Raw genomic sequence first — 27,855 nt, forward strand, 5'->3', positions numbered from 1 at the left:
TGACGGTGCTATATAGATCAGAAGAGAGCGTGTGATGATGGGGAGGTTGGATGTGAGAAGGAGCATAAGGTATGAGGATACTCTCATCTTTGGTTTCAGCACCTCCGCTGGCTATGTGTTCAACAATGGACATCCTAACAATGGCCAGCACAGTCTCCTCCATGTGGGTCAGGATACGCAGGTGGGCCTGTTCCATCCAATTAACTCCTGCTGCCTCTGGTCGTATGCCACCCTGTCCTGCAAGAGAATGTGAAGTATGTTGATGAATGTGATGCAATGATTTTGGCTGATGTGGCTGTCATGAACAGCAGGCCCTCTGTGCACGATGTGGGTGTGAGGCTTTCAGCAATGTTAAGAGTGTGAGGGTGCTATGTAGTAAACAAATAGCAGGTATAGAAACAGAGAAACATAGAAAAATAGGAGCAGGAGTAGGCCATTCGGCCCTTCGAGCCTGCTCTGTCATTCAATACGATCATGGCTGATCGTCCAAACTCAGTAATCTGTTCCTGCTTTCTCCCCGTAAACCTTGATCCCATTAGCCCTAAGAACTAACTCTTTCTTGAATATATTTAATGATTTGGCATCAACTGCTTTCCGTGGTAGAGAATTCTACAGGTTCACCACTCTCTGGGTGAAGAAATCTTTCCTCATCTCAGTCATAAATGGCTTACCCCTTATCCTTAGACTGTGACTACTGGTCCTGGACTCCCCCGCCTTCTCCTGCATCTAGTCTGTCCAGTCCTGTTAGAATTTTGTAGGTTTCTATGAGATCCCCTCCCATTCTTCCAAACTCCAGAGAATACAAGCCTAATCGACCCAATCTCTCTTCATATGTCAGTCCTGCCATCCCAGGAATCGGTCTGGTGAACCTTCGCTGCACTCCCTCCATAGCAAGAACATCCTTCCTCAGATAAGGAGACCAAAACTGCACACAATACTCCAGATGTGGTCTCACCGAGGCCTTGTATAATTGCAGCAAGACATCCTTGCTCCGGTACTTGAATCCTCTAGCTTTGAAGGCCAACATACCATTTGCCTTCTTAAATGCCTGCTGCACCTGAATGCTTACTTTCAGCGACTGGTGCACAAGGACACCCAGGTCTCTCTCCACCTCCCCCTTTCCCAATCTATCACCGTTCAGATAATAATCTGCCTTTCTGTTTTTGCCACCAAAGTGGATAACCTCACATTTATCCACATTATACTGCATCTGCCATGTATTTGCCCACTCACTCAACCTGTCCAAATCACACAGGAGCTTCTCTGCATCCTCCTCACAGCTCTCACTCCTACTCCCACCCAGCTTTGTGTCATCTGAAACTTGGATTTAATTCCCTCATCTATATCATTAATATATAATTTGAATAGCTGGGGTCCTAGCACTGATCCCTGCAGTACCCCACTAGTCACTCCCTGCCACTTGGAAAAAGACCCGTTTATTCCTACTCTTTGTTTCCTGTCTGCCAACCAGTTCTCTATCCATGTCAGTACCTTACCCCCAATCCCATGTGTTTTAATTTTGCATGCTAATCTCTGATGTGGGACCTTATTGAAAGCCTTCTGAAAGTCCAAATACATCACATCCACTGGTTGTCCCTTATTTATTCTACTAGTTACATCCTCAGAAAATTCCAGTAGTTTTGTCAATGATGATTTCCCTTTTGTAAATCCATGTTGACTTTGTCTGACCCTGTCATTGTTTTCCAAGTACTCTGCTATTACACCTTTTATAATAGACTCTAACATTTTCCCCACTACTGATGTCAGGCTAACCGGTCTATAATTCCCTGTTTTCTCTCTACCTCCTTTTTTAAATAGTGGGGTTACATTAGCTACCCTCCAATCCGTTGGAACTGTTCCAGAGTCTATAGAATTTTGAAAAATGACCAGCAATGCATCCACTATTTCTAGGGCCACTTCCTTAAGTACTCTGGGATGTAGATTATCAGGTCCTGGGGATTTATTGGCCTTCAATCCCATCAATTTCCCTAACACCATTTCCCTACTAATACTGATTTCATACAGTTCCTCCTTCTCACTAGACCCTATGTGGTCCAACATTTCTGGGAGGTAATTTGTGTCCTCCTTTGTGAAGACAGAACCAAAGTATGTATTTAATTGGTCTGCCATTTCTTTGTTCCCCATTATAAGTTCCCCCATTTCTGACTGTAAGGGACCTACATTTGTCTTCACGAATCTTTTTCTCTACACATATCTATAGAAGCTTTTACAGTCAGTTTTTATGTTCTCTGCAAGCTTACTCTCATACTTTGTGGTAGGCGGTGGCGTAGTGGTATTATCACTGGACTAGTAACCCAGAGACCCAGGGTATTGCTCTGGGGACATGGGTTCAAATCCCACCACAGCAGAAGGTGGAATTTGAATTTAATTAATAAATCTGGAATTAAAAGCTAGTATAATGATGGCCATGAAACCATTGTCGATTGTTGTAAAAACCCATCTGGTTCACTAATGTCCTTTAGGGAAGGAAATCTGCTGTCCTTACCTGGTCTGGCCTACATGTGACTCCAGACCCACAGCAATGTGGTTAACACTTACATGCCCTCTGAAATGGCCTAGCAAGCCACTCAGTTGTACCTAACCGCTACGAAGTCAATAAAAAGGAATGAAACCGGACGGACCACCCGGCATCGACCTAGGCACCGGAAACGACAACAGCAAACCCAGCCCTGCCGACCCTGCAAAGTCCTCCTTACTAATATCTGGGGGCTTGTGCAAAAGTTGGGAGAGCTGTCCCACAGACTAGTCAAGCAACAGCCTGACATACTCATACTCACGGAATCATACCTTATAGACAATATCCCAGACACTGCCATCACTATCGCCGGGTAGTCCTGTCCCACCGGCAGGACAGACCCACCAGAAGTGGTGGGACAGTGGTATACAGTAAGGAGCAATTTGCCCTGGGAGTCCTCATCATCGACTCCGGACCCCATTAAGTCTCATGGCATCAGGTCAAACATGGGCAAGGTAACCTCCTACTGATTACCACCTACCGCCCTCCCTCAGCTGATGACTCAGTACTCCACCATGTTGAACACCACTTGGAGGAAGCACTGAGGGTGGCAAGGGAACAAAATGTACTCTGGGTGGGGGACTTCAATGTCCATCACCAAGAGTGGCTCGGTAGCACCACTACTGACCGAGCTGGCCGAGTCCTAAAGGACATAGCTGCAAGACTGGGTCTGCGGCAGGTGGTGGGGGAACCAACACGAGGGAAAAACATACTTGACCTTGTCCTCACCAATCTGCCTGCCGCAGATGCTTTTGTCCATGACTGTATTGGTAGGAGTGACCACCGCACAGTCCTTCTGGAGACGAAATCCCACCTTCACATTGAGGATACCGTCCGCCATGTTGTGTGGCACTATCACCGTGCTAAATGGGATAGATTACGAACAGATCTAGCAATGCAAAATTGGGCATCCATGAGGTGCTGTGGGCCATCAGCAGCAGCAGAATTGTACTCAACCACAATCTGTAACCTCATGGCCCGGCATATCCCCCACTCTACCATTACCATCAAGCCAGGAGACCAACCCTGGTTTAATGAAGAGTGCAGGAGGACACCTAGCCCAAAGGAAGATGGTTGTGGTTGTTGGAGGTCAATCATCTGAGCTCCAGGACATCACTGTAGGAGTTCCTCAGGGTAGTGTCTTTGGCCCAACCATCTTCAGTTGCTTCATCGATGACCTTCCTTCAATCATAAAGTCAGAAGTGGGGATGTTCGCTGATGATTGCACCATGTTCAGCACTATTCGTGACTCCTCAGATACTGAAGCAGTCCGTGTAGAAACGCAGCAAGACCTGGACAATATCGAGGCTTGGGTCGATAAGTGGCAAGTAATATTCGCGCCACACAAGTGCCAGGTAATGACCATCTCCAACAAGAGAGAATCTAACCATCTCCACTTGACATTCAACAGCATTACCATCACTGAATCTCCCACTATCAACATCCTAGGGGCTACCATTGACCAGAAACTGAACTGGAGTAGCCATATAAATACCGTGGCTACAAGAGCAGGTCAGAGGCTAGGAGTCCTGAGGCGAGTAACTCACCTCCTGACTCCCCAAAGCCTGTCCACCATCTACAAGTCAGGAGTGTGATGGAATATTCTCCACTTGCCTGGATGGGTACAGCTCCAACAACACTCAAGAAGCTCGACACCAGCCAGGACAAAGCAGCCCACTTGATTGGCACCCCATCTACAAACATTCACTCCCTCCACCACCGATGCACAGTCTCAGCAGTATGTACCCCCATCTACAAAATGCACTGCAGCAATGCACCAAGGCTCCTTAGACAGCACCTTCCAAACCCGCGACCTCTACCGACTAGAAGGACAAGGGCAGCAAATACATGGGAACACTACCATCTGCAAGTTCCCTTCCAAATCACACACCATCCTGACTTGGAACTATATTGCTGTTCCTTCACTGTCACTGGGTCAAAATCCTGGAACTCCCTTCCTAACAGCACTGTGGGTATACCTACCCCAAATGGAGTGCAGTGGTTCAAGAAGGCAGCTCACCACCACCTTCTCAAGGGCAATTAGGGATGGGCAATAAATGCTGACCTGGCCAGCGTCGCCCACATCCCATGAATGAATAAAAGAAAAAACTCTATTTTCCCCTTCTTAATCAATCCCTTGGTCCTCCTTTGCTGAATTCTAAACTGCTGCCAATCCTCAGGTTTGCTGCTTGTTCTGGCCATTTTATATTTCTCCTCCTTGGATCTAATACTATCCTTAATTTCTTTTGTAAGCCATGGTTTGGCCACTCTTCCTGTTTTATTTTTGCGCCAGATAGGAATGAACAATTGTTGTAATTCATCCATGTGCTCTTTAAATGCTAGCCATTGCCTATCCACTATCAACCCTTTAAGTAACATTCCCCAATCTATCATAGCCAACTCACGCCTCATACTTTCATAGTTTCCTTGTATGAGTTATTATTGCCAAAATTTGTTTGTAGGTGATTCTCAGCCTTCTTTTTACATCCCTCCAAGGCCTCTCTATCTGTGTAATCTCCCGCAATCCCAATATCTGCGCTCCTCTAATTCTCTTTTGATTTCGAGCATCCCTGAATTTGAATCCTCCACCATTGGTGGCCATGCCTTCAGCTGCCTAGGCTCTAAGCATTGGAATTCCCTCCTGAAACCTCTCCACCTCTCTACCTCTCTTTCCTCCTTTAAGACGCTGCTTAAAACCTACCCCTTTGACCATCTGCCCAAGTATCGCCTTTGTGGCTCAGTGTTAATAAAAAACTTTGCTTTATAACACTCCTTTGAAGAGCTTTGGGATGTTATGTTAAAGGTGCTCTATAAACATAAGTTGTTGTTATAGTCGATGAGTGACAGGGTGTGGTGAATTTAGCAGTGTCTGGGGCTAGTGTTGTAGTTAGTAGGATATAGCATTTGTAGATGCATTTATCGACCTTGACCACTCGTGTGAGCTCATTGAGCTTCTTGTGGCACTGCATCCATGTCCTCAGGGCTGGACTCCTAGCATTGACCTCCGTGGCTATCTGGGCCTACTGCCTTCCCAGCATGTGTCTATAGGGATTACAGATTCAGGACATCTCTGCTCCTTTGCATCTCTTACACCAAGGCTTTCAGTGGGAAACCTGAAAATCGTGGAGACTGCTCTCTCCCATGTTATGCCATTCTTCTCTCTTTCCCAAGTCAGATTTAGCTGACAAAAACACCCGAGCACCTGTTGCAGCCACATTGCACCTTTTTAAGAGGTGAAGTGTAGCTCTAAGTAGGGCGGGCTAGCGCTGACTGCTGCTAGCCGCTCATGGTCTTGGCCCCTGCTCTGGCGTCTGGCTAATCAATAGTGTGGTTAGGGCTGGCCCAATTCTGCAATCATATAAAATAGCAGGCAGGGCACAGTTCATGTGCTGCCTATGTTGCAGTCAACGGGTGTGGGTTAATTGCGCATCACAATCCCAGTTTTGGGGTGATCAAATTTAGTCCCCATTAAGTCTTAGGAAGTCGGTTGTATCACTGTAGCACTTTTTTACATTTGCCCTTTATGTCAACACTGTGCTGATGGCAACAAAACTACAGGGAAAAATTCGTCAGGCCATTTTGTGCAAGCAGTGAATGCCCTACCCGAGAGACCCGAGAATTGGCCTTGGGGTCTTGTCAACATAAACAGGGTGAACTGCCAGCATTGGTTGCACCTCCACTTGAGAGAAGACAGCAACGTCAGGCCACCTGTCTTGCTGGCAGCGACCCTCGGTCAAGTCCTGAGGAGCAGTTTGGATTGGGCTACAGAGGTGGGTGGGAGGATTACAATGTCGTAGATTCACGGCAGCACTCCTGCTGCTCCTGGCCACATAAGAAAGTGTAGTCCCCACGGGGACAACTGAAGAATCCTGAATGGGGTAGACACAATGCCTACACTGCTCATCACTGACTAATTTCAGCAAAGGGACCTTCCAGAGGTTTTAGGCCAGTAATTAACATATTGCCTGTTTTAGGCACCTGCCTGGGACACATGAAAAATGGGCCTCAGGAATTTAGCAGTAGCTCCAACATTTGTGTAGATTGGACACAAGCTACCCCACTGCTGAATTGATAGGCTTTTCTTCAGGTGTAAAATGTGCATAATATTGACCAATTTCTACCCTTACTGCCTACCAATAATCCGCTATTCTTGCCTTCCGGAATAACTGGGGGAGAGTAGTCGTGGATACAAGTAGCTCTTTGCTAAACTGCACTCAGTCCACTATGGAGTTCCCCTCGATTGAAGTGTAAACATCAAATGTAGGTTTTCAATATAAAAACTGTTACTGGGTGGATGTATTGGTAAACACAGTGTCACTCCTGCGGAGAAAACCCCACTCTCAGCTTCCTTTTTCCAATGTGTGGGAGAGTAGTAGCTCTCTACTATTCATTGTGATACCACAATTTTATTCACTTTACTAAAAGAAATTAGAGTAAACTTTGTAGCTATTATTGTAAAAGATCCTAATACCCTTAAGTGAAAATTTGGAGAAAAACATAAAACTGGAGAAGGTGAACAGTCTAAATTAATGGAAGTCAAAGTCTGTAAAAATATTTAGTCTCTGGTGAACAAATTAAAGCAAACTGCTTTGTGGTTTTTCAGTCTGTCAGAAATTGGTGTTGCTCACGGGTAAGTACAGTAAATGCAATGTGTAAACCCTGATGTGGCTTTCAAACCGATGTAGTTACTCCAGAATTGTGTTTATTGTAGATAAATTTGTAAAATTTTTTTTTTAGGATTCAAAATGTGATTCGGTAGAAACGTGATTCAGTAGATTGAGGTATATTACAGGAATTATAAGATGTACTTCTTATTTATCCCCAAGCTGAAATACCCTTTGAAAGTTAGGATTAAAGATAGTATATATGTTGCTCAAAAATGTTCGGTACCAAAAAGCAAAATTATATAGTCATTGTTTATAGTGCAACATTAAAAAAACATTAGAAAGAAGAGAGAATTTGTCATTCAACAACAATTAAATATGCAAAAAAAAAACAAGGAGAAAGTGATAGTACTTTCTAACTCAAAGGATGGGATATCCTTTTTTTACTTGCAGTGAAAATAGATGTCTGAAGGCTATATGGAGGGTAGAGTCAGAAACTGTAACAATTTAATTCTTTGAGAACTAGATACAGGGAGAAGAAACTTGAAACTGCTCAGTCATCGAAGACTAGATCAGAATTTGAACCTGTTAAATTCTGAGAATTTGTCAGAAGTAAATGCTGTTTTTTCAGTACAGAGAGTCTTAACTGTGCTTAACTCTTTGAGAACTATAAAAAAGCAACTCTACATGAGAATTGTAAATATGAAGCGTCAAAAGTTGAGGCTATTAACTCTTTTAGGGGCTATACGCAATGAGTGAAAAGCCTTGGCTGTTTAATTGTGAATACTGCATACGGCTGGATTGTGGACTGTCAGAAACTAAGACTGTTATATTCTTTGAGAACTATGGATGGTGGAAGTAAGGATGTTTATATAAAGAAGCAGTGGCTGGCCGACGTTGAATCCTTGAAGAGCTATAGTTGCTTAAAAAATTAAAAATATTAATTCTTTATTGTATTTACTAAGTTTTCAGAAATGCTACATGGGTTACAATGTAGTATGAATCATTAGAAATTTTTAGATTTACTCTAGAGGTTAGGCTTCTCTAAAATAATTGAAAAAAACTAGATAATATTCTCAGTGTTGGGATATAAATTTATGTAACATAGTTATCTAATTGCATTTCATTGAAAAGAAATGCAGCTTTTAAAATCTAGTCATTGTCATCATATGACATCTCCCAAAAATTGAATGCCATACATTTTAATAATGTATTTACAAAATTTAATAATGTATTTACAAAATTTAAATATATGGAACTAGATGGCTTGACTGTTTGCAGTAAGTAGACATTTGTTATATAGTTTTTTCTTAGCATAAATTGCCGTGGGTATTCAAATAGGTAAAGCTTATGAGCACTGAATTTCCATTGCATGGATGAGACTCCAAATAAAAGTCTGTTTTATGTAATTATATAATTGTTTCAATGTCTTAAAATTTTAAGAGGTAGCAATTGTTTAAGGTGTTTTTAAGTGTTAACTGTTTTGCATTATCATGACACCACTTCCTGATTGGCTAATAGCTTGGTTGTGTAATTCCAAGGAAAACGGAATAGTTTCACAGTGACCTTTCAGAGCCCATCTCCTGTTCAGAGATTCTACATGCAATCGGTCATGTAACTTGTGGGAAATGGCTGTTTTTAACACTGAAAATTATACAAAGTAAATCAAGGAGTATTTTGCCGTAGCATTTTTAAAAAACTGAAAAATATATATCCTTGGTACGTTTATTAAAATATTGTATGGCAAATTCTTACCATAGTCATCAAAAAATCCTGATCAGGATAGGCAGATGATTTTCAAGAACCAAAAATTAAACTATCTTTTTTCATATTAATTTGAAATGTATCTGTTATCCCTGTTCTAGGTTTTTGACCAATTCTTTAATTATTAAAAATCTGGAATTGAAAGTGAGTCTCAATAATAGTTTCATGACACCATCATTAATTGTCATAAAAACCCATCTGGTTCACAAATGTCCTTTAGGAAAGGTAATCTGCCATCCTTACCCAGTCTGGCCTATATGTGACTCCAGACCCACAGCAATGTGGTTGACTCTTAAATGCCCTCTGAAATGGTCTAGCACGCCACTCAGTTATCAGGGGCTATTAGGTATGGGTGACAAATGCTGGCCTTGCCAATGACGCCCACATCCCATGAAAGAATGAAAAAAAGGAAATTAGTGTTTTTTTTAATTGTACATGTTCCCACACATCTATTTTTAGAGTCTCGTTGAAAGAAATGTTAATGAAAGTGGACCAGTGCAGCTTTTAGTTATCAAGACATGATTGTCACAAAACTGTCAACATTAAATTAAAATGCCAATATGTTCCATGGTTACAGAATTAAAAACTGAAATTAGAAATCATGGCCTCTCGATATTTTAACATGAAACCTGATCAGCGTGTTACCTGTTTGATATGTGATTATTTTTCTTCCAACATTAATGTAGGGTTGTAGAGTAGTGTAATAAAAGGGGAAATTAATACAGCACTATTTGTGAATGCACTATATTCCTTATGTTAAGACCGTACATCTCTTGGCTGCTAAGATTTTACTGGAATAGCGTGTTAAAATGCTTTAACTGGCCATATTTAAGTTTGGAAAAAGAAATGGCTGCTGAGTGCAATTGTATCATCATATCTTCTATTGTTTTCAGTAACATTTTGAATAACCCAGTTTATGAACATTTTTGCAACACAATGCGAATATTGTTTTGCGCGGCCTCATTCTTACAGTTTACAGGTGACCAGACTCTTAATACCAGATGCAAGTGTTCTTGTTCAGATCAAAAAGTAAAAAATACGTTTTCGGAATGATTGCTGTTAACAACTGGGTTGAAATGCTGAAACACATCTACAATCACTCTTTGGTCAAACTTCATGATTCTAGCTTGGCACGGCGCCCGTATGTTTTCAGCAACCTTATTCAACTTTTTACCGTTCTGATCCAAAGGCGACGATTTCCTCTTGCAGATAGGTGGTTTGATCACTGATAATAAACACCGAGGCTCAGAAACCCTATTCGAAACGTGTTTCCAAATTTAGTTGGTATAACATTGCAGAAAATGTTCATGATAAGACAACAGATATAATAGACTATTTCTAGGTAGTTTTTAAAATTGTTTTCCTTGCTTGTGAGCTGCAAAACAAACTACATCTGATTGTCATATAGCTCGGTAACTGTACAGTGGAATCTGGATCAGTGAGTAAGTAATATGCCAGTCAAGCTTCCAATGCAGTGCCTATAAAATGGTCAGAGAATAGATCAGTCCATCTAATATTTTCTTCATGTAACAGACTTTGAAGCAACCCTTTGAAGGCAGCCACAGTTTTGGTACTTAAGAATGTGCAGCTTGCTTATAGCTTTGCACCAGGAAATGATTTTCTGGTTCCATACAATTAATTCCTTATCTTCATTCATAAAGGCTTAAGAGAGAAATGAGATTCAGTTTGTATCAGGATGTTAAGATATTTGTAATGTTTATAAAAGTCACTCAAAACAATGCAGAACACTTATGATTTAAAAAAAGATCCAAAAAAATTTTTCCCTAAAAAAAATACTGATGTGCAAAAAGGTCCACACAGCTAACATGTTAACTGACATGATCAGTGAATGCAAAATATTCATTGCACAGAAAGATAAAACAGACACCAGTACCATATCAGACTTGCATACAAGAGGAATGCTAAATCTAACTGGCTAATTAGAGAACAAGTAGGGGTTTAGTTTATTATGAATCTGGAAAATATGCATATAGGTAGAGCTGTATAATATACAAAATAAATGAAGTTCTTCACTTCTCACACCAATACATTCTTGAATTGTCCTGTGTTGCACTTCTGTCATTGAACATTCATTAATACGTTTGCTATAAATTGCTGTTGGCTGACAGAAGTTAATTCCTGCTGACTTAACATTGCCTTTTTTAATGGTTAATCAACAATGTACCCTGTATGCAATTATGAAACAAATGTCTGGGGGATTACTTGCGAAGGTGTATGTAGTCCTTTGTTGGTTTGGGGCTTGTATATGAATGAGTGGGTGCAGCTCTTGTACAGATACCGAGAGCAAACCGTTTGAGGACCACAGGCATCTGTAATGCATACCCACCATTAGTCTGTAACACCTTGCACTGCTATCTCCCTTTCTGCCATGCGTCACAATACATTAAAAAAATGTATTTCCTTCAACACTCTACAGTATACAGAATGATGTCATAAATAAGCTATTTAAAGAATACACAATTAACCTCTTTTATGCTAACATTTTAGCCACCAGCAAATAGACAAATCTGTTCTTTCACACCCCAAAAGGAAAACATTTAACAACCTGTAATTATTTTTTAAAAAGGAATTGAAAACACTAAACATTTCAATGCATAAAATCCTTGTCTTTTTAAGGTCAGATTATCTCACTTTTCCAACATCCTTTTTTTCAAACCTCTCCAGGCTGTACAGCAACTGCAGTCAACAGAACAAGTGAGCAATCTGCTCCAACCTATCCATGCTGTTCCTGAAATAAAAACAAGAAATGCTGGAACCACTCAGCAGGTCTGGCAGCATCTGTGGAAAGAGAAGCAGAGTTAACGTTAACCCGAAACATTAACTCTGCTTCTCTTTCCACAGATGCTGCCAGACCTGCTGATTGGTTCCAGCATTTCTTGTTTTTATTTCAGATTTACAGCATCCGCAGTATTTTGCTTTTATTACCATGCTGTTCCTGAACTGGCCGTAAGAGATAAGTGGGCAGCCAAGTGACAATTTGTCCTTCAATTCTTTCTCTTCCTATTGGAGATGTGCTTGCCCTCCAGTTGGTATCTGTTGAGTGAATTCTTGGCACTGCTGAAATTCACAGTTTAACAAAAAAGCACAAATCTACATCTTGCCACGATTGTGGCACTTGCTGGAGCTTCAGTGTAGCAAATGGAATCTTGCAAAGTCATTCTGGTGAGGAAATGCTACTGCAATCTTCAGATGGCTGAAGTAATATTTGAAGTTTAACATCCACGCTTTTAGCAAGGAAATGTTTTAACAAGTGACATGTTATGAAGTATTTAATTTGCATTTTAATACAATGAAGGTGTTTCTCATCATGCAAAAGAGCTAAATTGGAAATAGTTTCACAGAAATCTTTTAAAAACGGCTTTTGCAATAAAAAGTCACCAAAAACTTCACAAGCAGTGAGACAGCGGGCTGGATTTTGTTCCCCCCTCGATGTCGGGTTCTGTCGTGAGGAGGCCGGAAGATCAGAGTGGCGGCAGCTCACCACGGAACCTGACGCCAGAATTGCCAGGGCCGATCTTCCTGGGGCAGGGAAGCTCCATGGCGGCACCTCTGCCGCTCTGCGATGGGACCTGACTTAACATATTTAAATTAGCAGTTTTTATTACTTAAAATCTAATCTGCAGCAATCGTACCTGCACTTCTGGATCTTCGGCACGATGGGTGGCACTCATGCTCTTTCACTTTCCCGTCTAGGGTAAGCTGGCACTACCAAGGTGGGGAAGGGTGGGTTCTCTGCATTTGTAGTGTAGTTGTGGGGGGGGTTGGGGGGGCGGGGGAGGAAGGGGTGAACTCTGTATTGGTAGTGTAGTTGCGGGGGGAGCAGCAAATATGTATTTTTAGTGGAGGGGGGGCAACTGCAGTTTCTACGCATGGCTGGTAGCCCTGTAAACATGGCACCAGTGCCTGTGCAGATACAGTTGACTCCATTTATGGCGTCACCGAAGCTGCCCCCATCATGTGATTGGGGGAAGTGGCCGCTCTGCATATGATAATGAGCTGCCGGGCTCAAGATCATGGTGATGCACGGCCTGTGCGTGCCAGCCACCATTTTCTTACACTCATCGCTGCTCCCGGCGGTGGGACTACAAAATCCAGCCCCATGAATCAAATGCCCGCATCATCACCACCAAGAGTTAGTGGTTAATGTTGGTATGGGAACTTTGCTGATGGTAGATATTATTACAGGTACTAGTCATTTCATCCCATCCCCTCCTCACCAGAAGGCTGAGGTACAATTTCACAATGTGTCTCCAACCAAGTGGTCGTTATTCATGTGTGATCATTGGCACTGACTGTCAGCAGGCTATGTGACTGCATGGAACATCACAACAGAGCACAATCCGACAAAAGCAAAATACTGCAGAAGCTAAAAATCTGAAATAAAAATGGTGAATGCTGGAAATACTCAGCAGGTCAGACAGCATCTGTGGAGGGAGAAACAGAGTTAACCTTTCAGGTTGATGACGTCTTGTCAGAACTGGAAAAAATTAGAAATGTAACGTTTATTGTGGCAGAGAAAGGGGAATGGGGGAAAGAATGAAAGGGAAGGTGTGTGGTGAGGTGGAAGGCAGGAAAGATTAAAGGGGACGATTGCTCTTTTGCCCTTGCACACAATCCTTTCCTCACACCACATCCACACTGCCAGCAAGAGTCAATGGATAGTTGTTGGGAGTAGGAATTCCTGCCAATTTTCCCTCTCCTGACCTCCAGGCACTGAAGCATTTATAATTCCCCACACTGCTGCATTGATGAAATGAACTAACTCAGTGGATTGGACCTGGGATGTTCCTGGTGAATAATGCAACTACTCTCAGAATTAGCATGCTGAGCAATTGAGGGAGCCACAAGTAGCCCTAAATCAACCTGTTGAGTTCAATAAGTGTGTTAGCATGGAAATAAATAATGCAGTAAAAGTAGTAGTGATTTTCTGCAGTTGTTTATTTGATTTCCTGGCATGTGTGTTTAAGAAAGGTGCATAAATGATACCTACAAGCATCTGGATGTGCAATTTGTCCCACAAGGGATCAGGTGTATATCGTAAGGATCAGACAAATACAAAAAATTTTGAATTCAGTGGATTACCCAAAAATATTCTATTTTTACTCTAACTGTTGTGGAAAATATGGGGGTAGAGTTTCTGCTTTTAGCACAATTGGTGAGTGGGGCACAAATTGCACACATGATTGTGCTAGTTTTGAGAACTGTCTTTATTTTCTCCAGTTTCTGCTCAAAATCAATTTGCACATGCTGAATTTAAAATCTTCAATGAGCCAGTGCAATTGGACAGTGTTTTAGAATGTAATTTTTATTTTAAAAATGTTGCTTTAAAAAGTATTCCTTGATATATTTATTACTACAGCTGAGAACGAGTTTATCACAAGAGTACCTAGTCCACCGCCTGTGAGTAACCCAATTTTAAATAAATGAAAGTTACTTCAAAAAAAAACTATACAGAACCATTTTCAATTTGTATTGGTGTGCAGTGAACAGTTTCTAAGTAAATTAAAAAGAATTCAAAAACTTTTAAATCATGCCTACTAGTTTACCTGCATTAAAAACATGTAATTTTTAGAGCCTGCTTGAAGGCCATCAATGCGTAGAAACCCGCAATGGTGATTAATTTGATCTGGGTGTGTGCTCAGTTTTGTGGACAGGACAGGCCTCCTGCACGATGATTTTTAAACTAGAGCAAAATATCACACAAACTCAGTTTGCACTCAACTCAATTTCTTGGTCTTTTTTGTTGGTTTCACCGATTTTGAACAAATTGTGCTGAGAAATCAATGCAACTGAGCCGAAACTCCAAGCCATGATATTTCGTTACTGTATCAAGTGCATTTACACTGGATTATTATAAATGGAAAGAGATTTTACTATCTTAGATGTTTATATGAAACAACTATCATTTTTGTTGGAAGATTACATCTACAACTTTTAGGACTTAAAGGTAGAAATGATGGTGAAGGACAGTTCGATACCTTGTCCCTGAAAATATGCCACAGGATACTAATTTATGAATGATCAAAATATGCATCTGAAATTTTTCTCTCCAATGTTTGGCAGCAGGATTATCCCAAGGGCAATTAGAAGTGGGCAAATGAATGCTGGCCTTGCCAGCGATGCCCATATCCCAAAATATCACAGTTATTTAATGAGTTAATTAAACCTTTATTCTCTAATATCCTATAACATAATTTCAAGGCCTTTATGTTTTAACTTTGGTCATTTGTCTTGGAGCGATTTTAAATCTGTCCGTGACAATTAGCAAGAATGTAACCAAATTTCAGCAATGTTGACTTTCAGCCTTAACGATAAACTTCCAGAATATTAACATGGACACTTTCCCCATCTCAGTTTCTTCTCAAAGTACATTTAAAAAAATCTTCCTTTATATATCGGTGATATAAAATTAGACCGATGCTGAAACACATTGTTAAAATAACCTGTAGTAATAATGCAGACAGTTTTGAGAAATGAGCTGTTAAACTGACCCACTTCTAACATGGAGTTAATTCCAACAAAGCATTTCTTAAAGGATTGAAGGGCTTTAAGGAATGAATCTGAAATGGACAGTTTTTCCATGAAATTTCCCTTCTCCCAAAATGATTTTCTACTAATGATAAACGTAAAATAGTTTGAAAACTGTTATTCCACAATGTTCTTGAATAAATGTTTTATTGGAAAAAGAGTAAACTGTTGCCTTTTTATATAACAGACTCATGGGGGCTCATTGCAAAATTGTTATTTTTATCAGTATTTCATCTTATCAAGGTTCTGCAGGTCCACGGAAACTTTATCCCAACAAAAAGGTTTGCCGTAATTATCTCCATTACAAAGAGGCTTCATTTTATATTTTCTATGTTGCTGTTGAAATCCTCCTTAAAGGATCTAAACCAGTTTCTTTTAACAAACCCTATGGAAAAAGAGATATAATCAGTGTAGAGATTACTTTCTTCAGTTGGTTTGACATTTCTGAAATGAAAAGTTACATTTAAAAATGTCACTGAAATGTTTTGTTATTTTCAATTATAAAACCACAGCTGCATTCGGGATGGTTCGCATATGTTTCTCACCCTAACTCTTTGACCAACCTTTTGGTCGTCTGCCCTAGTATCTCCTTGTGTGGCTTGGTACCACGTTTTGTTTTCTAATGCCCCTGTGACACACCTTGGGATGTTTTATTACATTAAACGTACTATATAAATACAAATAGTTGCTTTTTCACAGAGAAGGGTGAAGTCCATGATATGGATCAAACGACCAAAGCAGAAATATAGCTTTGGGCTTAAAAAAGAAATGAAGAAACAGATCAGTGAATTTCATTTAATTGCTTGTAATATTATAACGGTGATCTGGAATGTGTTGAAGAGAAATCCAGATTTTGAGGTCAGTGGTGAAGGAATGGTGGTTGCCGCTGACTTTGAAAGAAGCTGCTCATAAAGCTTTAGTGGACTCTAGAGTGTACACTTCCGCCTTTCGATGTTAGTGTCATTTTGGTGCCTTTTACAGAGGATCTGTAGCATCCAGAAACAGGACAGGCAGCAGGTAGGCTGATCAGTTGATCAGATTGAGGAATTCTCATAGATAGTAAAGCAGGAAGTAAAAAGCAGGGACTTTAAATCATTGTACAGAAAGTAAAATAAAGATTGGGACATATACTTGGGGTTAAAGGAGAAACATAAATATCATAACAATAACATTAAAAATAAATTAATCTTTATTTTATTAATCTTCAATTTTTAAATGTTCTTCTGAGAAAACGAGACTTCACACTTGTAAACTTAGTTTATCAGGGCCAGGCAGGTTGTTCAGCAGTAATTTTGACTTCGTATGTTGTTTAAAAAGTCAGTTACCCTGATTAAATGAGGCTTAAATTTATTATTGCTACTTACAAGAATAGTGATTTCTAAATAATTCCATCTGCAAAGACTGCAATAGCACAGCCTGTGGAGGATCAGTATAACTCAGACAGCAATGTCCAGATTTCCACATTTAGCTGTGTATTTGTGCACGCCAAGGGCTGGATTTTAAAGCCTCTCCGCCATCAGGAATGGTGGTGGGGGGTGGGGGGGCGGTCGGAGGCTTGCCACCAAGCCGAACGGCGGCAGGCCCCGTAATGATCTCAGCGGCGGCGAGGCCTCCTGGTGACTGCCTGCCACTCAGTGATGGAACCCCATTTCAATATGTAAACTAATTTACATACCTGATTTAATGAGGGTCCCGTTGCCTCCTTAATTGCCGCACCGATCTTCATTTGGACAGCTGACAATGCCACGCCTTTGAATCCCCGTTCAGGGAGACGTGGCGCATCACTTGGGGGGTGGGGAGGAGGACTTTTTCTCTGTGTAGGAGGGGGGAATCAGGCTGACAATGCTGCAGATTGGTCGGGGTAAAGGTGGTAAAGGGTAAAGGTGCCAAACTTTGGGGGGGAAGGTCAAATTCTCAATGTAGTAATTCTGGAGGGAAAAGGGCAGGAATGTTTTGAAATGCCAATGAGGGTGATGGGAAAATGCATGGAAATTTAATGTCATTGTTTTTTGCAAAACGTTCACTTACCTGGCCCTTAAAATTTTAAATATCAATTGAGGGCTGTAAGCCCTTTAAAAGTGGCGCCGGTGCCTGTGCATTGGCACCGGATGCTGTTGCCGGTGATGGTTTGCCCGCCCCCTCCATGTCATCGTGGCAGTTGGGCGCCGCGGCCCTGCAAAAGAGCCGCTGCATTTGAAATCGTGGCGTCTCTGTGACGTGGTGCCCATGCGGGCAGGCCGCTTTTTTTTTTACGTCCGCCGCCTACTTCTGCAGTGGACTCTTGAAATGCAGCCCCAGAGGTTTCTGTCTGTTTTGCACATTAATAATGGTGTGCTGACAGCTTTGCCGTTATCACTATCTCAAATTCCAGGCCACAGTGTTTACCTTTTTTAAGGAAATGTCTATTTTCAATTGTTTATGAGCATTTTTTAAATGAAATGTCTAATGTTATATGTGTGAGAAATGGTGAAAAGATAAATTAAAGTGGAGAACTTATTCAGGCATATAAAATATTAAATACTATATGTAAAATGAATCCAGAATATTTTATATTCAAGAAGGTCAACAAGACATCAATAAATATACTGAAAAGTAAATTTAAAACTGAACAAATTTCAATACTCAAAAATTGCAATTTGAAATGATTCACCAGACAAAGACGGGAAAGGTCAAGACACAGTTGGATGCTAGCTGGGTGAGTCAATTATTAGAAGGGAAAACGTAACGGGCTGAAGAGGGATTGTTTGCCATCCAATGCAGACAGAATTGGACATCCAAGAGAACCCACATATCATAATTGATAGTTAAAGAAAGAAGCAGAATACATCTGTCAATATGGGCTGAATTTAATGGGCCATCCCAGAGACAGGCTAGGAGGCGGGGGCCCATAAAACTGCGAAGGGGGCGGAGGACCCATCACAATGCGATTAAGTCGGGGGCAGGAAAAGCTGAAGACGGCCTTCCCACCCAGAGGCCAATTGAGGCCCTTAAGCCGCCAATCAGTAGCCACTTAAGAGCCTCTTCCCACTGCCGCTGGAATTAAACCAGTGGAGGTTGCCTCTGCCACATAGGGAGGTTGCCCAGCAAAACAAGATGACCTCCCTGTGGGCTTGTTGGGGGGGGGGGGCCTTCATGGGCAATCTGTGGCCCACAGAGAGCCCTGGCGTCACCTGCCTTCATTGCCCACCCTTCTCCCTACCCTGCACCAGGGCCTGCTGGACTGGCCTGGCCTGGCAACCCCGCCTCTCTTACCTCTGGTCCAGTGCTCAGCCTCCTCTCAGGCCTTCTGTAGTGCTGGTAGTGGCCACTGCTCCTGATGACGTTGCTGATACTACTGAGCTATCAGCCCTCTGATTGGCCGACAGTTCTTGGAGGTGGGATCCCTGTCCTTAAAGGGATGGACCATGGCACCGGGCACTTAAGTGCCTTAGCGCCATTGAGTCACACTGGTAGGACTCCGAAATGCCGAGGTGGTGTTCCCTTGCCTTTTCAGGTCGCACTGGTAGCCCCACCGACGCAGCTAAATTCAGGCCAATATGTCAGCTGTGGCTCGGTTGGTAGCACTCTTGTCCGTATGTCATGAGATTATGGTTCAAGTCCCACTCCAGGACTTAGAATCCAGGCTAACACTCCAGTGCAATACTGAGTGAGTGCTGCACTGTCAGTGGTGTTGTCGTTCAGATAGGATGTTAAACTGATGCCCCATCTGACTCCTCAGGTAGATGTGAAAGATCCCAAGGCACTATTTTGAAAACAAGCAGGGAAGTTATCCCTGGTGTTCTGGCCAATATTTATTCCACAATCAACATCACCAAAAAACATTATCACATTGCTGTTTGTGGGAGCATGCTGTTTGTAAATTGGCTGCTGAAAATCCTACATTACAATGGTCACTACACTTCAAAAGTATTTCATTGGCTGTAAAGTGCTTTAGCATGTACTCTGGTTGTGAAAGGTGCTATATAAATGGAAGCCTTTCTTTCTATGATTTCAAGATCTGTGAAGGATAGCGGGGAGTAAAATAAGTTAAGGAAGTACAATTAGCAGAGCAAACAAGTCACTGGTAACAGGAAAGGACAAAAGATCATGTCCTTGAAATCCATTCTATTTCAAGTTAACTAGTGAGGTGTAAAAATAATAGGGTAATAGTAGTAGGAAATTTCAACTTCCCCAATATCAACTGGGATAGTCTTAGTGCAAAAGGCTTAACAGGGGCAGAATTCTTAAAATGCATACAGGACAGCTTTTTGAGCCAGTACATAGAAAGTCCTACAAGAGAAGGGGCAGTACTGAACCTAATCCTAGGGAATGAAGCTGGACAAGTGGTAGGAGTGTCAGCGGGGGAGCATTTCGGGGATAGTGACCATAACTCTAAGATTTAAGGTAGTTACGGTAAAGGACAAAGATGGACCGGAAATAAAGGTACTGAATTGGGGGAAGGCCGATTTTTAATATGATAAAACAGGAGCTGGCCAAAGTGGACTGGGAGCAGCTACATCAGACGAGTGGGAGTCATTCAAAGAGGAAATAGTGAGAGTTCAGAGCCAACATGTACCAGTTAAGGTGAAGGGTAGGACCAACAAGTCCAGGGAACCCTGGATATCAAGGGATATAGAGGATTGGATCAGGAAAAGAAAGGAGGCTTATGGCAGATTCAGAGTGCTGAAAACAGCGGAGGCACTGGAGGAGTATAGAAAGTGTAGGGGGGTACTTAAAAAAAAAAGTAATTAGGACAGCGAAGAGGGGACACGAAAAAACACTGGCGGGCAAGATAAAGGAAAATCCTAAGGCGTTTTATAAGTATATTAAGGGCGAGTGGATAACAAGGGAAAGAGTGGGGCCCATTAGGGACCAAAGTGGCAATCTGTGTGTGGAGCCGGAGGGCATAGGTGAGGTTTTAAATGATTACTTTGCATCTGTGTTCATTGTGGAAAAGGACGTGTAGGTGTAGAGATCAGGGAAGGGGTTGTGATAAAGTTGAACATATTAGCATTGAAAGGGAGGAAGTATTAGCTGTTTTAGCGGGCTTAAAAGTGGATAAATCCCCAGGCTCAGATGAGATGTATCCCAGGCTGTTATGTGAGGCAAGGGAGGAGATTGCAGGGGCTCTGACACAAATTTTCAAATCCTCTCTGGCCACAGGAGAAGTACCAGAGGATTGGAGGATAGCGAATGTGGTACCATTATTCAAGAAGGGTATCAGGGATAAACCAGGTAATTACAGTCTAACATCAGTGGTAGGAAAACTATCGGAAAATATTCTGAGGGACAGGATTAATCTCCACTTGGAGAGGCAGTGATTAATCAGGGATAGTCAGCATGGGTTTGTCAGGGAGAGACTGTGTCTAACTAACTTGATTGAATTTTTCGAGGAGGTGACTAGATGAGATGTGCAGTTGATGTAGTCAACATGGACTTCAGTAAGGCTTTTGATAAGGTCCTGCATGGGAGTTTGGTTAAGAAGCTAAGAGCCCATGGAATCCAAGGCAATCTAGCAAATTGGATCCAAAATTGGTTTAGTGTCAGGAGGCAAAGAGTAATGGTCGAAGGTTGTATTTGCGAGTGGAAGCCTGTGACCAGTGGTGTACCACAGGGATCGATGCTGGGACCCTTGTTGTTTGAAGTGTACATTAATGATTTAGACGTGAATACAGGAGGCATGATCAGTAAGCTCGCAGATGACACGAAAATTGGTGGTGTCGTAAATAGTGAGAAGAAAAGCCTTGGATTACAGGATGATATAGATAGGCTGGTAAGATGGGCAGAGCAATGGCAAATGGAATTTAATCCTGAGAAGTGTGAGGTGATGCATTTTGGGCAGACTAATAGGGAAAGGGAATATACAATGGATAGTAGGACCCTAGGAAGTACAGAGGGTTAGAGGGACCATGGTGTACTTGTCCATAGATCACTGAAGGCAGCAGAACAGGTAGATAAGGTGGTGAGGAAGGCATATGGGATACTTGCCTTTATTAGCCGAGGCATAGAATATAAGAACAGGGAGGTTATGATGGAGCTGTTTAAAATGCTTGTTCGGCCACAGCTGGAGAGCTGTGTACAGTTCTGGTCACCACACTCTAGGAAGGATGTGATTGCATTGGAGAGGGTGCAGAGGAGATTCACCAGGATGTTGCCTGGGCTGGAGCATTTCAGCAATGAAGAGAGACTGGATAGGCTAGGGTTGTTTTCCTTGGAGCAGAGAAGGCTGAGGGGAGATATGATTGAGGTATGCAAAATTATAAGGGGCATTGATAGGTTAGATAGGAAGAAACTTTTTCCATTAGCGGAGGGGTCAATAACCAGGGGGCATAGATTAAGGTAAGGGGCAGGAGGTTTAGAGGGGACTTGAGGGAAAAAAATGTCACCCAGAGGGTGGTTGGAATCTGGAACACACTGCCTGAAGAGGTGGTCGAGGCAGAAACCCTCACAACACTTAAGAAGTATTTAGATGAGCACTTGAAATGCCATAGCATACAAGGCTACGGGCCAAGTGCTGGAAAATGGGATTAGAATAGATAGGAGCTTGATGGCCGGCACAGACATGATGGGCCGAAGGGCCTGATTCTGTGCTGTACAACTCTGTGACTCTGAGTATCTGGAGGTGCATTTAGGATATAGGGATCTTGCAATCATCCACCATTTGCAGGCTTCAAGATTGGGGAATTAGGGTGTTGCTGTATATATACTATCTGCAAACATTTCATAGGTGAAAAATAGGCCCTGAATGGTTCAATATGGTGAATATTTATTCTGTACTGGAAGTGTGCCACACACTATATAAGTTATGGTGCCCTGTAGTCATTTAGGATATCCATTTGAAACTGGCATTGTTTTTTGCCAATGGAAATTGTCTAATGCCTGTTTCAGGCCTCTTGGACAAATTGAGTCTCAAATGAGTGCTGCATGAGCCGTGCATATCGCAGTTAAGTTTGCCAGGCACACAGCAGCCAAAGTGCTGGTAAACCATTTCTTTTATAATTACCTGAATGAGGTTTCTGGAGGAGGAGTGCTCCCAATGGCGCCACAGAAAAACTGTGGGCCACTGCTGGCACGTACTCACTACAAATATTTAAGATGTGCATTTTATTTCATCAGTGCATGCAGATAATGTTTTGTTCTCTCCATTTGACCTTCACTTCACTTCTAACATCACATTTGTTTTTCTCTCAACACACCTTGACATAAATCTGCCATTTTTCACAAATATAGGCAAAGATACAAAAGAAACTTGTACATGCTATTCAGAATAATAAATATTCAGAAGGTGAATTACCAATGCTAATGAGGTCCCTACTTATTTTGGAACTTACAAGTTGATTTGCAGCTGAATGACTAATATAGGTACTGACTCCAACCCGCCTCAGGGTAGCATGTAGTCACTCGTTCACCTAGGTGTCTGCTCTTGCTTTCCTTTTTGATGTGAACACGCCATTGCAACTGTAGTAGCATTAATCCTTTATGGACCAGCTGAGCATTTTTGCACTAAAAAGAAAACTGATAGACTTTGATAAGATTCAAGTAAATCATTTATAGATTGTAGTGTATCATGGTAACAAATGAAAGAAATGACTAACCTAAGGGGCAGTTATACTGAGGATTTTAAGTCAATTCAGTGTGATTTTAGCATTGTACTGGTGTAAAGTTTGTGCAGTATACCCATAATTTAAGACATATAACCTGTTTGCAAATCAATTAACCAGTGGCATGAGACCATCTTTGAGCTTGACCACTTTGCTTTACACTGTTTGTTGTTAAATTGAAACCTATGCAAAGGAAAATTTAAAAATACCTGGTGGCCTTTATGTGGCCTTTAGGTTTCCAGTGTAAACAAGCTGACTATTCTGATGGTTCTTAAAGTACATTAATGTCACTGGACTAGTAATCCAGAGGCCCCAGTGACATGGGTTCCAATCCCACCATGGCAGCTAGTGGAATTTAAATGGATTTAGTGGAATAAATGTATTATTAATTAATAAAAATCTGGAACTGAAAGCTAGTCTCAGATATGGTGCCATGAAGCTATCATCAATTGTCGTAAAAACCCATCAGGCTCACTAAAGTCCTTTAGGGAAGGATATCTGCCATGTGACTCCAGACCCACAGCAATGTGGTTGACTCTTAACTGTCCTCTGAAATGGCCTAGCAAGCCACTCAGTTGTCAAGGGCAATTAGGGATGGGCAAAAAATGTTGGCCTAGCCAGCAACACCAACGTCCCATGAAAGAATAAAAAATTTCACCGACATTTGGACAACGGTGAGCAGAGATTTGCACCTGTGTTTTAAGTATGCACACAGCTCTGGTTTGCCTGAGCACAAAATGATCATGTGGAGGAGCATAACATATCAAACCAGTACATGTAATAATAACACATCGAGCTAGTACCTTTAATATAACATATGAAACCAGTACCTCTAAACAACATCAAACCAATACCTCTAATATAACATATTGAACCAATGCCTCGAATATGACACATGTTATGAAAATGATTCTGTTTTTTGTTAAATCTTTTTAAAGGAATTTATAGTTAAACTAAATAAATGTTTTTTTAATCAAGAGGGCACTGAAGAACTAATTTGGCAACAGTGTTGTTGGTTGTCACATAACTCAGTTTGGAGATAGGCAGAAACTCTGGTAAGGGGTAGAGAAGTCACAAGTGCTTCTTTGATTGGACAAGCCCAGTAGTAGCAGAGCATCTGGAGGGGCAGAAAACTGACCAGCTTTCTGGTTGTGTGTCTGTGTGAATGTGTTTTACTTTCTGGAAGAAGATAGAAGTCAAGTCTGCCGTAGAAGGAGAGAATTCCAAGGAAGAACAGAAGACTACAACCCACCTCGCTTTCCAGCAATTCCCTAAAATACTCTGAGAAGTCTATTGTGCCAATTCATCTTGTTTCCTGTATTTGAAGAAAGCCTGCTAAAAATAATTCTCAATGCTGCCTGAAGAGAACTGTTCTGGAAGATTCCAGTGACCTGTCTACATGTACTCAGAGGTTGGACTGTGTGCCAGTTTTGGTGCAGCATGTCTCATCTGCTGTTTTCTTCAAGGGTGGGCAAGTGATCTTCCTGGGTGTATTTTTTGTCTGTAGTAGAGCTCCGATCCAAAAAATCTCTTTTCATTTTTTCAGTTAACCGGTATACATATATTTGTGTGTGTGTGCGAATGTGAGATGTTAATATAAAAAGGGACTTTAAAATTTGGTTAAGGTAAAAAGAGGACTTTAAACTTCAATATCGGAACTTTAAAAATTTGATCTGTGTATTTATGTTTTACTTCATTACTAGTTAATACTAGTTTTATAATAAACTGATAATTTTGTTGTTCAGTAAAGGAACCTGGTTTGTGTATTCCATTCTGGGAAAAATAGAGAATGTGATTAACCGTATCGATAAGTGGAAAAATTTTAAATATGTTCTGACCTGTGGAGAAGTGGGACTGAATTAACAATGCACTCCTCCCACCTTGGTCGTAACGCACGTTAAAGCAATACCTGCGGCACAGTGACGCAGTGGTTAGCACCGCAGCCTCACAGCTCCAGCGACCCGGGTTCAATTCTGGGTACTGCCTGTGTGGAGTTTGCAAGTTCTCCCTGTGTCTGTGTGGGTTTTTGCCTGGTGCTCTGGTTTCCTCCCACAGCCAAAGACTTGCAGGTTGATGGGTAAATTGGCCATTATAAATTGCCCCTAGTATAGGTAGGTGGTAGGGGAATATAGGGACAGGTAGGAATGTGGGATTAGTGTAGGATTAGTATAAATGGGTGGTTGATGGTCGGCACAGACTTGGTGGGCCAAAGGACCTGTTTCAGTGCTGTATCTCTAAATAAATAATACACTGAACCAGTACATGCAATAGGAATTCAATATTTCACTAATGACTCTTGAAGTTTTCTAGTACCACACCTTTGCTGAAGGAAGAATATGAAAACATAACAAATTGTATTTAAAAAGTAAGACACCTGTTTTGATTCCAAACTTTTACTGGGCTGGATTTTAAGAAGCCTTCGACGTCAGGATCCGTGGCAGGAAGGGCCTGAAGATGGCACCGGAAGAGGCCCGCCATGGACTTTGACACCAGCAGGGCCCGGCCCGATCCTCCCAGTGGCGGCCTCCCTACCACTGGGCGATCAGACCACAATTTTAATATTCAAATCAATTAAAATAATGAATTTAAATATACTCCTGCCGCCTCTTGATGTCCCGCCGCAATCTTCAGTCTGGCAGCTGGCACTCCCGTGCCTTTGGATCCCCGTCCGGGGAAATGAGGCGCAGCACTTTTGGGGAGGAGGAAGGAGGTAAGTTTATCAGTGCGATGAAGGGGGTGGGGGGGGGAAGGAGTCAAATTAATGTTATGGGTGTAGGGGATGGTGGGAAGGGTTGTAGTTTAAAGTTTGTGCAGTTTGGGAGGGGAAGGTCAGATGGTAAAGATAAGTGTTTTGGTGGGGGAAGGGCAAATAATTAATGTAATTGTTATGGGGGGGGGGGGGTGGGAGAGGGGAAAAAGAAATTTAATTTAATTCGATGTATCTTTAAATATTTAAATAAGCCAGTAGGGCTGACGGCCCTTTAAAAATGGCGTCAGCGCCTGTGCACAGGACGCTGATGCCATTGCCAGGGACGGACAGCCTCCCCCCTCCATGTCATTGTGGGGGGGGTGGGGTGGGGCTGTGGCCCGCCCTGGCTGTTGAAATAAGCCGCTGCGCTTGAGATGACAGCAGCTCTTTAGCGTGTGAGTTGCCATTTTTGAAGCTTGCCGCCGAGATCAGCAGTCAGCTTATAAAATCCAGTCCATTGGCTTCAATTGGGTTTAGTTTAGTTTAGTTTAGAGATACAGCACTGAAACAGGCCCTTCGGCCCACCGAGTCTGTGCCGACCATCAACCACCCATTTATACTAATGCCATATTCCTACCACATCCCCACCTGTCCCTATATTTCCCTACCACCTACCTATACTAGGGGCAATTGCTAATGGCCAATTTACCTATCAACCTGCAAGTCTTTGGCTTGTGGGAGGAAACCGGAGCACCCGGAGGAAACCCACGCAAACACAGGGAGAACTTGCAAACTCCACACAGGCAGTACCCAGAATTGAACCCGGGTCACTGGAGCTGTGAGGCTGCGGTGCTAACCACTGCGCCACTGTGCCGCCCATATCATTACTGTTGTAATCATTACTGTTACAAAACTTATAACATTGCCATTTACCTTTTTTATGGAGCAAAATTTGAATTAGTAACATAAACACTGATCAAAACCAAAAAGCATGAATAAGATAGTTACTAACATGGAACTCAAACAATATCTTGCTTATAAAGGTGATTTATAGTAGTTCTTTACTGAATGAAAGATATATGCATTACTGGCAATGGTAAACTATGTTGGCCTTTTGCATGTGTCAAATGCCTGGAACTCACTTTAACAGATGAAAAATGCTGTTTATTCCCTCTGCTTAATATCTCAAATTATCTCCAATATCTAAAATGATATTTTTCCATTCCTTCTATAGCTCTCAATTTGGTCTAATATTGGCCGGTTATAATATATTATAGTGTTAGTTTAGTGATTTTATATATTCAAAATCTTGGACTGGATTTTGTTTCCAGCCCAATGCCAGGTTCCATGGTGAGGGGCCGGAAAATTGGAGCGATAGTGGCCACCACGGAACCCGATGCGGGGGGAAGGGGTGAACCCTGCACTCTGATGTGGGGGAGGGGGGTGACCTCTGCACTCTGATGGGTGGGAGGGGGAGGGGGTGACCTGTGCGCTCTCTGTGGGAGGGGGAAGGGTTGACCTCTGCACTCTGGATGGGGGGAAGGGGTATTGGTTGCAGGGCTGGAAGCCTTTTAAAATTGGCGCCAGCACCTGCTCCTTCGAAAGGTGATGACGTTTTGCCATGTTCTGCGGCGGGAATACAAAATCCAGCCGCTTGTGTGTGTCATGAATGATTTTGAATGTTTAACAGGAGTCATGTATAATTAAATAAATGCCATTTGCTGTTTGTGTGAATCTGTAAACGTGAGGCTATCCAAAACTCTGCTGCCTGTTTCCTACTCGTACCAAATCCCATTCACCGATTACCCCTGTGCTCGCTCGCTAACCTGCACTCCATTTTAAAATTTACATCCTTGCATTCAAATCTCTCCATGGCCTCGCCCTTCCCTATCTTTTTAATCTCCTCCAGGGCCACAACCCTGCAAGATATCTGCGCTCCTTCAATTCTTGAGCATCCCTGATTTTAATTGCTCCACCATTATTGGTCATATCTTCAGCTGCCTAGACCCTAAGCTCTGAAATTGCCTTGCTAAACGTCTCTGCCTTTTTACCTTGCTTTTTTTCTTTAAGGCACTCCTTACAACCTACATCTTTGACCAAGCTTTTGGGCATCTGCCCTAATAGTTCCTTAAG

General features: G+C 42.1%; 1 protein-coding gene across 2 annotated transcripts in view; it reads left to right on the top strand.

The window, feature by feature from the left end:
- Positions 1–27,855, top strand: part of cd247 (CD247 molecule) — a 164,060-nt gene that overhangs the window by 26,983 nt on the left and 109,222 nt on the right. The window contains exon 1 of one of the 2 annotated variants that reach the window (XM_068040848.1): positions 6,992–7,166. The exons of the other annotated variant lie outside the window; for it this stretch is intronic. The gene's annotated coding sequence lies outside the window, so the exon portion shown is untranslated. Of the gene's footprint in view, positions 1–6,991; positions 7,167–27,855 lie in introns of those variants that run through there. 2 annotated transcript variants of the gene reach the window in all.

The sequence above is a fragment of the Heterodontus francisci genome, chromosome 10 (genome assembly GCF_036365525.1).
Source record: "Heterodontus francisci isolate sHetFra1 chromosome 10, sHetFra1.hap1, whole genome shotgun sequence".
NCBI lineage: Eukaryota > Metazoa > Chordata > Chondrichthyes > Heterodontiformes > Heterodontidae > Heterodontus > Heterodontus francisci.